The sequence below is a fragment of the Notamacropus eugenii genome, chromosome 2, assembly GCF_028372415.1.
Source record: "Notamacropus eugenii isolate mMacEug1 chromosome 2, mMacEug1.pri_v2, whole genome shotgun sequence".
Lineage (NCBI taxonomy): Eukaryota > Metazoa > Chordata > Mammalia > Diprotodontia > Macropodidae > Notamacropus > Notamacropus eugenii.
In genome coordinates this window covers 11,536,541-11,548,863 of record NC_092873.1, presented here as the reverse complement: position 1 = coordinate 11,548,863, position 12,323 = coordinate 11,536,541, and the positions used below count along the sequence as shown (strand labels likewise).

General features: G+C 36.6%; 1 long non-coding RNA gene across 1 annotated transcript; it reads left to right on the top strand.

The window, feature by feature from the left end:
* Nucleotides 1-8,527: 8,527 nt before the first annotated feature.
* LOC140524366 (uncharacterized) lies at nucleotides 8,528-12,323 on the top strand. Its single transcript, XR_011973698.1, has 3 exons — nucleotides 8,528-8,803; nucleotides 9,928-10,065; nucleotides 12,165-12,323. It is a non-coding gene; the product is annotated as an uncharacterized lncRNA (long non-coding RNA).

The following is a 12,323-nucleotide window of genomic DNA, read 5'->3' as shown; positions in this document are numbered from 1 at the left end:
TAGTAGGAAATGAGTTCATTGGAATCAGGAAGAAAAAGAAACAAAGAATTCCCTTACTTTCATAAAGTATGAGGGAGGGTATGAAGGCCTCAGTCTATACTGGGAGTTCTTATTACTGACTTTTACCCAGACCTATGTTTTCCCTCCCTAAATTCATTTATTCAAGAATAGGTTATGCTTTTTGCTCTCACCCTTCTTTGCACCTTTTGCCTCCTTTTCTTGGCATGTTGCTATCTTGATATGTAGTCTAAGGATATTCAAAAGTGGTGTGCATAGGATAATGTACAAAGTTAAAAAAATATTTCCAATGCCCAGCAGAATAACACACCTTCCAGCAAATGTTCAGGAGATGAAGGAGCTCTGCCTTCTAGGACCCTTGACAGTAGGACTCTGACCAGTCTTAATTCATCCTGCTCGTCTTCACTCTCATTTTTAAGCCAAACTGCTCTCTCAGTTACTCTGTATTTTGTCCTGCTCTGTATCCATTCAGGCCATCCGTTGAAATCTCTGTCTTCCTTCAGAAACTTCCACAGGTGTAAAGTCCGGGAAGCTTTCCTGGATTTTGCTCATCTCCCTGATAATCATTTCCCAATAAGTTGATTTATTGGTTTCTTTTAAAGGCATACTAAATAAAAACCCTATCAATTCATGTTACAGAGTACCTACTACTACATATATGATAATGTAATCCATCCCAAGGTTTACCAAACTTTGACCTAACAGCCATTTTTTTTCCTGAACTTTTCAGAAAGGGAAATACTGAACAAATGTTAAATAGAAATGAAAATGATTATATGTAAATGTTCAATTATCCCAGGGATCCCTGAATTCATTGGTCTAGACTCTAGCCCAGGTTCCCTAAAACTGATACAGATTGAACCCGAGTGCCTTTCCCCATCTGGTCTGAGCTACCTAGAGACTTTTTTATTCGTTTCCCAACAAAAACAATCATCACCTTTTTGCCAGGATTTGATTGATCCCCACAAGAATGTACACATACGGACCAACTTTGATCACATCCAGTAGCATAAGCTATCCCTCTCTCCTGGAAATTAAACCCATCTTCCAGTTGCCAATAACAATTCCAGTGTATCCTTCCTCAACCTGAAAATGCTTCCAGTATGTATGTCCTTGTGCTTGAGTCCAGATTCAGTGTGTCTGACTGTGGCTGATGATACCAGTTCCGATAGGCAATGGTCTACCTCACTTTAGGCATAAATGGTCCTTGTGAGTATTTGTGAACAAATTTGGGTATCCTGTGTTTCCTTTGAGCTATCTCAATTCAGATTTGTTCACAGAGCACAACAACTTTTGTGATGTGGGCACCCCATGATGAGCAGTCCTGTGCCAGTGTCTCCGATGTCACATAATGAATTCCAAAGTTCTTAAGAGAGGCCATGAGAGTGTCCTTGCATTGCTTCTTCTAACCACCGTGTGGATGCTTGCCCTTGGCGAGTTCTTCGTAAAAGAGTCTTTTTTGCAAGCGTAAGTTTTTCATTCAAACCATGTGACCAGCCCATCAGAGTTGGAGAGTTTGAAGGCCTGAAAGTTCAATATCTAGAAAAGACCTCAGTCTGGTACCTTGGCCTTCTAGATAATCTTCAGAATCTTCCTAATACCATTCAAATAGAAGAGATTCCGTTCCCCGGCATGGACCTGCTATAGTGTCCAGGTTTCAGAGGCGTACAAGAGTATAATACCGTTTCTCTCCCATAATATTCTTCGGACCCTCCCAAACACTGAGTTAGGTCAGTCAGTGCCTGTGTCAACCTCATTACCAAGGCTGTGGTGCTAGGTCAGATGATGAAAGAGAAAGACTTCAAAAAGTGCAATCGGATTTAGCAGTGAAGATACCATTGGCAACCTTGGGGTAAGCAGTTTGAGTAGAGTTTTAGGGTCACAGTCAGATAAATGGATTTGAGGAGTGACTGTAAATAACTCTAACATTTAGACAGGGAAAATGAGGGGAGACACTATATAAAAATAACCTGAAAGGATGCCAAATTCAATGAAGATAGGAGAAATTTTAAAAACCCAGAAATTAAACATATATTGGATAGTTTGGTGTTTATATCACCTTCATACGTCATTGTCCTTTATTTTCACTTTTTGAGCCTAGTATAAAGGTCATGTTATAATATCTGAAATGAGAATACATAAACTCTATAAACTGTTATTTGCATTTTAGATTTGTAATGCACATTGAAAGTTAAAAGGTTAATCATCAAGAATTTAAATTAAACTTTGAACTACCTTATCTTCTACTCACATTAAAATCCGTCCTTGGAATCCTAGCTAACTCTGTGGTGCTGGACAAGCCACCTAACAACTGAGAAATGAGTTTGAGTAATGCTTGTCTCACAAAATGGCTGTGAGCATGCCACAAGATAATGTATATAAAGTGTTATGAAAACCTTCATGTGTGAGAGAAATGTTAGCCACTGTTATCTTTTTAAAGTTTTCTGATTTTTTTTGAATTTTCCCCTACTGTTACCTATTTTATAGGACAAAGTGCTGTGCAAATGACTGGGATGACCTCACTTAGTCCTCTGAGACAAAGATAAAGGATGAAGATTTATCTCCCTTAAAGTGTAAGAATATTTTGTTATTGATTGAACAGCTTAGTGTCGATTGCAAAGGTAAGTACAGTTTAAAATTTCGAAACATAATAACTGCTAAACAGAAATCAAGGATGTGCGTGTATACAAGAAGATACCACTGCAATCCTATCCCATTCATTCACAGCAAAATAGAGGCAAGCCGATCACTGAAAGGCCTTGGCCAAGGCAAAAGGGATTGTGTTGATTGCAGGGTCATAAATTTTTCAGCCATCTTCTACTTGTGTCAGTTCAAAAAGAAGTATTAAGTACCTATTTTGTGCTAAATACACAAAGTTTGTATAAGTTATCTCACTGAGTGTGCAATCTAATAGGGGCTATACCCTACCTAAGTAACTCGAATACTGATATGTGTATTCATATAAATATAAGTGCATGTGTACATAAGTAGATATATGTGTACACATGTCCTATATATGCATTTATCTATATATATATATATTCATACAAATGTATATTTGTGTATATACACATATGCATGAGAAGCACAGTCATAATGCTCTGCGAGTTTCAGTGGGGGAAAGAACACTAACTTTCAAGAAAAAATAACCTGTGTGTGAAGGTAGCATTTGAGTTGAGTTTTAAAGGATAGGTATGGATTCAGTAGCTATAGATCATGGGAGTATAGGGAGGTGAAATGAACCTTTGAACTATGGAAACTGAGTAAAAAGGCAGAAAAGTGACAGCGAAAAATCGAGTTTTTCTGGACAGTATTTAGTAGTGAGAATTAAATATGGAAACTTAGGGGATTATAAATTTGCCGAGGACCTAGATTTTGTCTGTTGCCAAGTCATTTAACCTTGAAGCTTCAATTTCTTAATCAAGAAAATATCATACTTCACAGCATTTTTTTTTTGGAGGATGTATCTTGTAAGCCTCTAACTGCTGTATTATATAATGTGTGTTATTAATATTTCATGGTAGGGTAAGGTGCATTAATTTTATTTGCTTGGTTGGTGAAAGGAGAACCATTGAAGAGATTGACTTGACTTCAAGTATCAAGATGTCAGGCAGTGATCTCTTTCATGAAAACTATGGTTAAATTACTGAAATCTTCCATAAAACGGCCCAAAATGTCAACAATCTTGTCAGTGTTCTGCCTAATTTTTGTAATTCTTCTGTCAACATGACATATAGTACAGTGTCCTGGACACCATACCAGGAACAGCTAGCTTCAGATTCTGCCTTATACACATACCAATTGTGTGAGTATTAACATGTCCTTTGACTTCTCTGTGCACAGCTTCTTCTTTTGTTTTGAATGTTTCAGCTTATCCTTTCTCTTACTGTCAGCTTCACTTCCTGCTACAATCAGTGTGGCTCCATCTAGCAACCGAGTTTTTCTTGTTGCCTCAGTTTTGCTAAACACTGAAATACATGAAGAATTGAAAGTTACCAAGGGAAAAAAAATATTCAAATCTGTTGAGTTGTAACTTGACATAACACACATTACTACCTCTGGGTTAGGTAACAATTTGGCTCCATGCCTCTCTGAAGAGCAAAGGGGCAGCTCTTTTGCTTAATACTCTGAAGAATTTTTCGCTTTGCTGTTTCACCTATATTTGTTTCAAGGTACTAGAAGTCTGGCCAATGAATAAATGAAGATTGATATTACCATATGAATCTTGCATGGTTTTTGGTATTACACATCTCTAAAGGAGAAGCCGTGTTTCCACACAACTTTGTAAAATAAAACGCATTGATGATACTTATAAAATCATTCAGTATATTTGAAATATATAGATATCAGGTATATCATCCATTATATTAATCTTATTTGTCCCATCCAGAGTACACATCAGAATATTTTCTTTCCACATATAATTTTCTCATACTGTGAAGAATTCTGAGCTTTCATGTTTTTTTCTGTTAAGTAATTTATCCCTCAGGGATCTTTTTTCATTTTCTTCAATGCTCATAGACAAATAGGTTATTCTGATATGCAATGTGAATTTTTTGACAAAGTAATATTTTGATATATTCTCCGGATTTATGCGTGAATATTATTTTGCCATTGCAAGAGTATTTCAGTTCTGGGAATAATGCTACTGTCTTGCAGATTTTAAAATACTCGTACTTTCATTTTGTGTTTTTGTCTGTATACATCTTATTAAACTTGTGAAACTTGAGGATGCTGTTCTTGGATAGGACTGATCACTACAACGTGAAAAAGGCATTGCCCACTACTCACCAGAAAAGTTAAGAGTTTATAAACCAAGATTCGTGGAATTACCAGAAACAGGGCAAAGGATATCTGGGTTCAAGCACCAAAAAGCAGAATGGAACAGAGAACTCCGTTGCCTCAGGTATGAGACTCGAGATTTTAAATAAAGCCTTGGAAGCATTTTTCTTACTGTTGAAGAAATGTGACAGAGGATTTCAGGTTAGAAGGGCAAAAGGACTACGTCATTAAAGCAGTATTATTTTTGAGCCTTACTTTTTCATTTGTACTCTAGGGATATCAGGAAGAGATGCATTTTTATTAAAATTTGAAAATTGTAGCAGAATTATTTGTGTTTTATTTTTCAAAATGAAGTAAAAAAAATCAACTCTGAATAATCAATAATAATGGGAAAATGGGTAGAATTTTATATACGTCCCCCTCTACACTTTTCTCCAGTCATCCCAATGTGTCAAAACTCAGGAATAATGAAAAAAATCTGTTGTTCTAGCTAAATAGAATGTATGGAATTTCTTTTCATTGAATACAAAAAAGAAGTTGTACACAAATAAGAATATGACCCATTTTTGATAGAAGTATAATGGCCTCGAGTAGCCTGGATAAAAAATGTGTTCCTCACTGATTTTGATGAAGGCTAGAAGGGGGGGCAGTGAGACCGTTCCCAAGATCATAGTACAAGCGGCAGTTCCCTTCGAATGAATGCAAGGACTCAAGCATTTTTGAACTCAAAGTAAAGATTTACATTTTTCAGCAGGCAAGGGTCCTTAGGGCACCTGCAACCTCATCTGTGTACAGGTAATGTTTCTAGAGCATTTTCTATAGTAAAACATGGGCCAAATAGGCTCTTAAAGGAACATGTAGTTTTGCTACTGTGGAGGTATTTTACCCAGCATTCGTCTGGAAACGAATAAGGGCCACTCCATGGAGGTATGATTTTAGGCCTGAAACATCACTAAGTCAGCTAGTGGTCAGGACTGACCACTGACTGCAGGACTGACTAAGGAATACCGTCCTGCTCTCATGAATATCTTGCTGGAGAAGATAAATGAAAGGTAGTGTACTTATATCCAAGTCTAAGACACATATGATTGGTCAGTGAGTAGTAAATGTCATGATGAAGTACACAACCAGGTCAGCCAGCATACAGCTCTTTAAACTCATGAATTCTATAGTTGGAGCTTGCTACGGTATCAGTAAATGAGAAAATAGTTGTTGCTGGGGCAGGCCGTGTCCTTGGACTGGGGAGGAACTGCCTGAAATAGTGTTTTGAGGCTAAGAACAAATGTTATCTTTGAAGAGAAATGTGATTTTGGAATTGGAGTCCAATCACATCCAGTCAAGCACCCCATCAATTTCTGACATGTCCTGATTTTGTGGGCCTGTGCAGACCAATAAATTCTCAGTGCCACAGGTAATTCAAAAAGGTAAACTTCAAAGGGTAGAGCACGGACCACTCTGCATCAATAGAGGGAGTTTCTTGACAATGAGTTCCCTACATGGATTTAGTTCCCCTGAAATGAACGTTCTTTTTCCTTTAGACATCCAGATGAGTATATTCAAATGGCATTTATTACTTCCTTCCACTGAACTGTCATTGAAAAAAGGCAATTTTTACCTAGGTTTATTCTGAAACAAGAGGAAATGAAGCAAGTGACTGCAGAAATGCTATTTGAAAATATTAGACATCAGTTAAGGAAAAAAGAATGATGATGTAAAAAAGTGGAGCTCAACAGAAACTTCAATGCTTTCTCAGAATTCTGGACCTTGAACTGAGAACAGTAGCAAATCATTTGAATCAGGGAAAATGGAATTTAAAAGTCACTATTTCCATCTCTTTTTGTTAAGAATACTTATGGGTTTCCTTGAAATAGGGAGGTGAGTATTATAGTCTCTTTAATCATAAGAAAGGGATACGATTTTTATATCACACAAGCATAAATTGGTCTCATGTCATAGAAGAGCTCAGAAAGGATTTTGAAAATCACATAAGAGAAATAGAGGGAAACTGGGAAGAGAAAGGAAAGTAAGGCAAAAAGAATCAAACGCAAAATAGGAGTCAAAAATTTCTTAAACGAGACCAAAAACATCTTGAAGGAAATAACGTGTTAAAAAAAATGGACTAGACCAAATGGCAAAAGAGGTGGAAAAAATCAATGAGGAGAAGAATGCCTTAAAAAGCAGAATCATCCAAATTTGAAAGGAAATTCAAGAGTTCGTTGAATAAGTGATTCCTTAAAATTAGAATGGAGCAAATCGAAGCTAACGAGTGTATCAGAAATCAAGAAATTACTAAGCAAAACCAAAAGAATATAAAACAGAATATAATCTGAAATATCTAACTGAAAAGGCATCTGACCTGGAAAAATAGATGCAGGAGGGATAATTGAAAAATTCTTCGACTACTTTAAAGACATAATATAAAATGAGTCTCTACATCCATATTTCTAGAAGTTCTAAAGGACAACTGATATTCTAGATATTCTAGAAACAGAGGATAAAATAGAAATTGAAAGCAGGCACCTATCATCTCCTGGAAGAGATATGAAAAGGAAAACTCCCAGAATGTCATAGCCAACTTCCAGAGTTCCCAGGTCAAGGATAAAATATTGGAAGCAGCCAGAAAGAAATCATCCAAATATTGTGGAACAACAATCCCGATAACACAAGAATTGGGCGCCTGGGTATTAACAAAAGTCAGAGAAGTTGGAATATATTCTAGAGGTCAAAGTAGCAAGGATTAAAACTGAGACTTACTTACCTATCAAAACTGAGTGGGGGAAAATTATATTCAATGATGCAGAGGAATTTAATACATATTTGAGTAAAACAGAGCTCCACAGAATAAGAATCTTGCAAATACAAGACTTAAGAAAAGCATGGAAAGGAAAGTAGGAAAGAGATATCATAAATAACTTATTAAAATGAAACCGTTAACATTCCTACATGGAAAAATATTTGTAACTCATGAGACTTGTCTCATTATGATAGCTGGCGGGCACTGGGTGAGCTGAATATCAAAGGATGGTATTGAAATGTAATATAAAAGTTGAGAGAGGAATGTACCGGGAGGAGGAGAAAGGGGCAGGTGGAATGGAGTAATTTATCTCACACAAAAGTGGTAAGAGAACGCTTTTACGATGGAAGGGAAGAGGAGGGAGGTGAGAGTGAGAGAGTCAACCTTACCATCATCAGAATTAGCTTAAGGAAGGAATAACATCCACACTCTCTTGGGTATGGACATCTATCTTACCGTACAGGAAAGTAAGGGGAAGGGCATAAGAGGGGGGGATTGACAAAAGGGGAGAAGTTTGGGGGAGGGGGTAATCCAAAGCAAACACTTTGAAGGAGGGACAGGGTGAAATGAGAGACGAGAATAAATGGCAAGTGTGATTGGATGGAGGGAAATATAGCTACTCTTTCACAATATGATTATTTTGGAACTATTTAGTATGACTTCAAATGTCTAACATATATTGAATTGCTTGAATTCTCAGTAAAGGTGGGTGGGGAGGGAGGAAGGGAGAGAACTTGGAACACAAAGTTTTGAAAACAAATGTTATAAAATTGTTTTTCCGTGTAAATGGGAAATACAACAGGCAATGCAGTTTACCAAGCTACCTCATCCTAAACAAGACATAAAATAAATAATGTCTTAAATAAATGAGTTATGTTCAATCATTTGTAAATATGCACACATAAATATAAAACAAAAAAAAAATTCCCGTATAGTAGCGTTTGAATGTAAAATTACAGTCTAAAAGGCCATGGAAAAGTACAATGGAATTGATACTTTGTGAAGTATTTCTCCCAATACAGAATCAGCATGATGTAATGAATACAATAAGCCTCAAGTCCAGAAAGATCTGGTTTCAAATGTTGACACAGAGTTCATCTTACCTGACTCTGAGCCAGAGGTCTGAAATTGGCCCGAATTTCTCCACAAAACTCAGTCCTGGGGGAATCTATTTGACACCACTGATCTCTCCTCACCTTCCATAAGAATGTAAGTTCCAGAGAAATCCTCTCTTTTTGCAGAGAGTATTTCCTTACCTGAAAATTCTTGGCGAATGAAATTTCAAGATCATTCCGTTTTGCTCTTTCTTACATTACACTTTAGTATACATCCCTCACTATTTCAGAATAGTTCGTTGTTCTCTAGGATCTTTATCTTTTACTTATTTTCTTATTGATTTACGTAAAATTATTCAAGTCTTTCTACATGGGGGAAAGGCAAAGTCTTCATAAGTCAGAGCACTGGATGGAACCTGTTAATCACATGAAATTCAGTAAGAATGAATACAAAATTATATAATTAAATACAAAATAGTTTCATATGTATAAATTGGAAGAAATAGAATTGGACAGCATTTTGTCTGAGAAGATGTTAATCTTAGTTCTAAACTGAAGCTGAGTTAGTACTGTTATCTGAGAACCCAAAAGCTAGTGTAATTTTGCATCCTATTCAGAGAAGCATAGCTTTCAAAACAGACAAGGTGAAAATCCCTGTGTACTCTGAAGTGAATAGATTGGCTTATCCTGATTAATTCATTTGTGACTCTCACAGAATTATGATAAATAGTAAGAACGATGCCTAACAGGAAGACCCTGGGGGTCCATGACTTGTGAAGATCTGTTAAAGGAACTAAAGATATTGATTCTTATGTCTTCAGGATTTTGAAGGACAGTCATTTTGAAGAAAGATGAAGCATTCTGTGCTTCAGACTGAGGATCAGAGCTCGGAGCAATGGATCAGAGTTTCCAAAATGTACATTTTTAGGGTGAATGTCAGGAAAAAATTGTTAACCAACAGAAACATCTTGAAACAGAATGCGCTCACTTGAGACGTGGTGGCCACCCCCACCTGTGAAGACTTCAGGTTGAGGCTTGTAAGAGTTAGGTCCCTAAGAATTGATAAGGCTTGCCTTGGTTACTGACTGAGGTTGCTTTCCATCTTTGAAGTGCTATAATATTTTGGCTTTTCATTTTCGGTAGCCTGCATTTCTTTGAATCTATAAAGCTATTTTCCTTGCTTTTTCACATTCTATATTCCAGTTGAAGGTCAAATGTTGTTGCTGACTTTGGAAGGAAAAAAGATGATTTAAAATTTTCTGAAATTGTTGTCCCCAGGACGAAGAAGAGCTCATCTCAAAGAGACTTTTTTCTGGAGCTGAAAGCCAGAGTTGAACAAGGTGGAATTGTGAATAATCCTCTTGGAAGCAGAAAGAAAAAGAAGTAGCTTCTTCCTAAATCACTGACATTTCTGAGGTATTCACTTTGATCACTTTCCAACCTAAGTCCATATTTTAAAAATCAGGATTGTGCTTCTTCATTTTGGGACATATTTGTCATCCTCAGTCCCGTCCATCTGTCTACAGCACACAAGTCGGGACATGGCTGGTTATCAAAATCCGCACACGCTGTTTGTTAAGTTTGGTTGTTCCTTTTTCCTTTTTCCTTCAATGGCCATTCCTGAGACCCAACTCTACTTCAACTCAAAAAATTCCTGGATTTCAGTAATGCCTTTGCCTTTTCTGGTCAGAGAAAAGGAGGAGATCATCAGTGTCATTAACCCCTAAATTAGTGGGAGAAAGGAATGCAAACAGGTAGAAAGGGACACCTCCAAAACAAACCATTTTTATTCCTTGATTAAGTGATTCATCTCTTTGTTCTTTTCACGAGAGAGATTAAGGGTTACTATATATATATGTAGAGAGAGAGAGACCAAATACATATAAATAGAGCAATAATATATAATATGTAATATAATAATATAATATATATACATATATATACATATATATGTATATACACACACACACACATATTATTAATTTGCTGTATTTCACTTTGTTGTCTCATTCATGTTCCATGAAAGAGAAGTAAAAAAATATTTGCCGCAGAAAAACTTTTCTTAGATTCCTGACCTCTGGCTTTATCTGTGACCTGAATTCCTACATTCGTTCTAATTCAATATTGCTCACCATGATAGTAATACATATTCATCAAATTCTAAATTTACAATTTTGCATTTTCATATTTTCTTCAAAAGTTGTTTGAAGGAAATCATTTGTGTTGGTGGCCCCCAGTAATCCTTGGTTAACGGTGCCTTGGGGTGCTCCTTTTAACTCAGCTGAAACCTCCTCATACCCTCCTGCTAGACTCCCAGAAAGGATGGCACAGAATGGAGCTAATAAGCTTTTTGATATAACTCTTTCCACCAGTCCTGAATGGGGAACAATGATCCTGGACCAGTTTTACTATGATAGGAGTGCAATATGCACTTTTTACACTTTGGCCTCAGTAATGCTTTCATCATTCTTTTAAAATATGATGGTGAAGGGTAGGTTACCATCACGAGGAGACCGCACTGCAGATCTCACTTTTTCCATCCCGAAAATGAGAGGTTTTGACTTAACAACTTCTAAAAGTTTTAAATCAGTGTTGCTGTGAAAACGCTACAGCTATCAGCAAAGAGAATTTTCTGAGGACTTCTACTAAGAAATTTATGACTTATCACTTCATCGTTCTGGAGATAATATAATTGTAACAAGACAATGATTCTAAACGTAGGACAAATGCTTGTCTTCAGCTCCTAAGAGGAATTAGCTATTCCAACAGCATCTTTGATTTGGAGTTTGAAGAGATGTGGTTTGAAACACTGCTACTACTACGTACTGAGTGTGACAATGGGCAGGTTATTCAGTAATGTGTCCTACCATAACTCCTGATGTGTAAAATGGGGAGAATAATATAAATATTTCCTTCATAAGTGTGTTGCAAATTTTAGCCGTGATAATATATTGGAAGAACTTTCTAAAATACCTTAAAAGGCAATGTGGCATGAAGACTTCACACAGGCCTGAAAGGATTTATTAGAAGTGATGATTAGTGATAGGAGCAGAACCAGGAAAACTCTGTACACAGAAAAAACCACAGTGTGCCACGAATTTTTCTGGTACACTTAGTAATTCATTGCCATGCAAGTACCTAAAAAATTCTGAATGGCCTTTAGAGGCAAAACGCCTTGCACATCCTGAGACAGAAATACTGAACTGGATCACAGAATGAAGCAGACCATTTTCCTTTGGATTACGTTTTGTTTTATGGTTTCTCCCATTCATTTTAATTGTTCTCTGCAACGTGACAAACAGGAAAATGTGTTTAATAGGAATGTACGTGTAGAACCTATATAAGATTGTACACAGAATCAGGGAGAGAGTGTGTAGAGAGAGGTGATGGAGGAGGAGGAAAGGGAAAACATCTAACCTATATGGAAGTGACTGTAGAACACAGAAAACAAAAAAATAATTTAATATATAAAAAAGGCAATGTGTAAATATTAAATATTTTTATTTTTATTGTAGCGCTTTGACTAACCAGTTCGGAATAGAATGGATACACCAAAGGAAATAAAATATGCTGAAAGGCAGCTTCGTGGGACTAGACGTTCACTTCATATCTTCTGATTGATGAAGCACTTTTAAGACCTGTTCTTTGTGAAAACTGAGTCTGACAGAAATGTG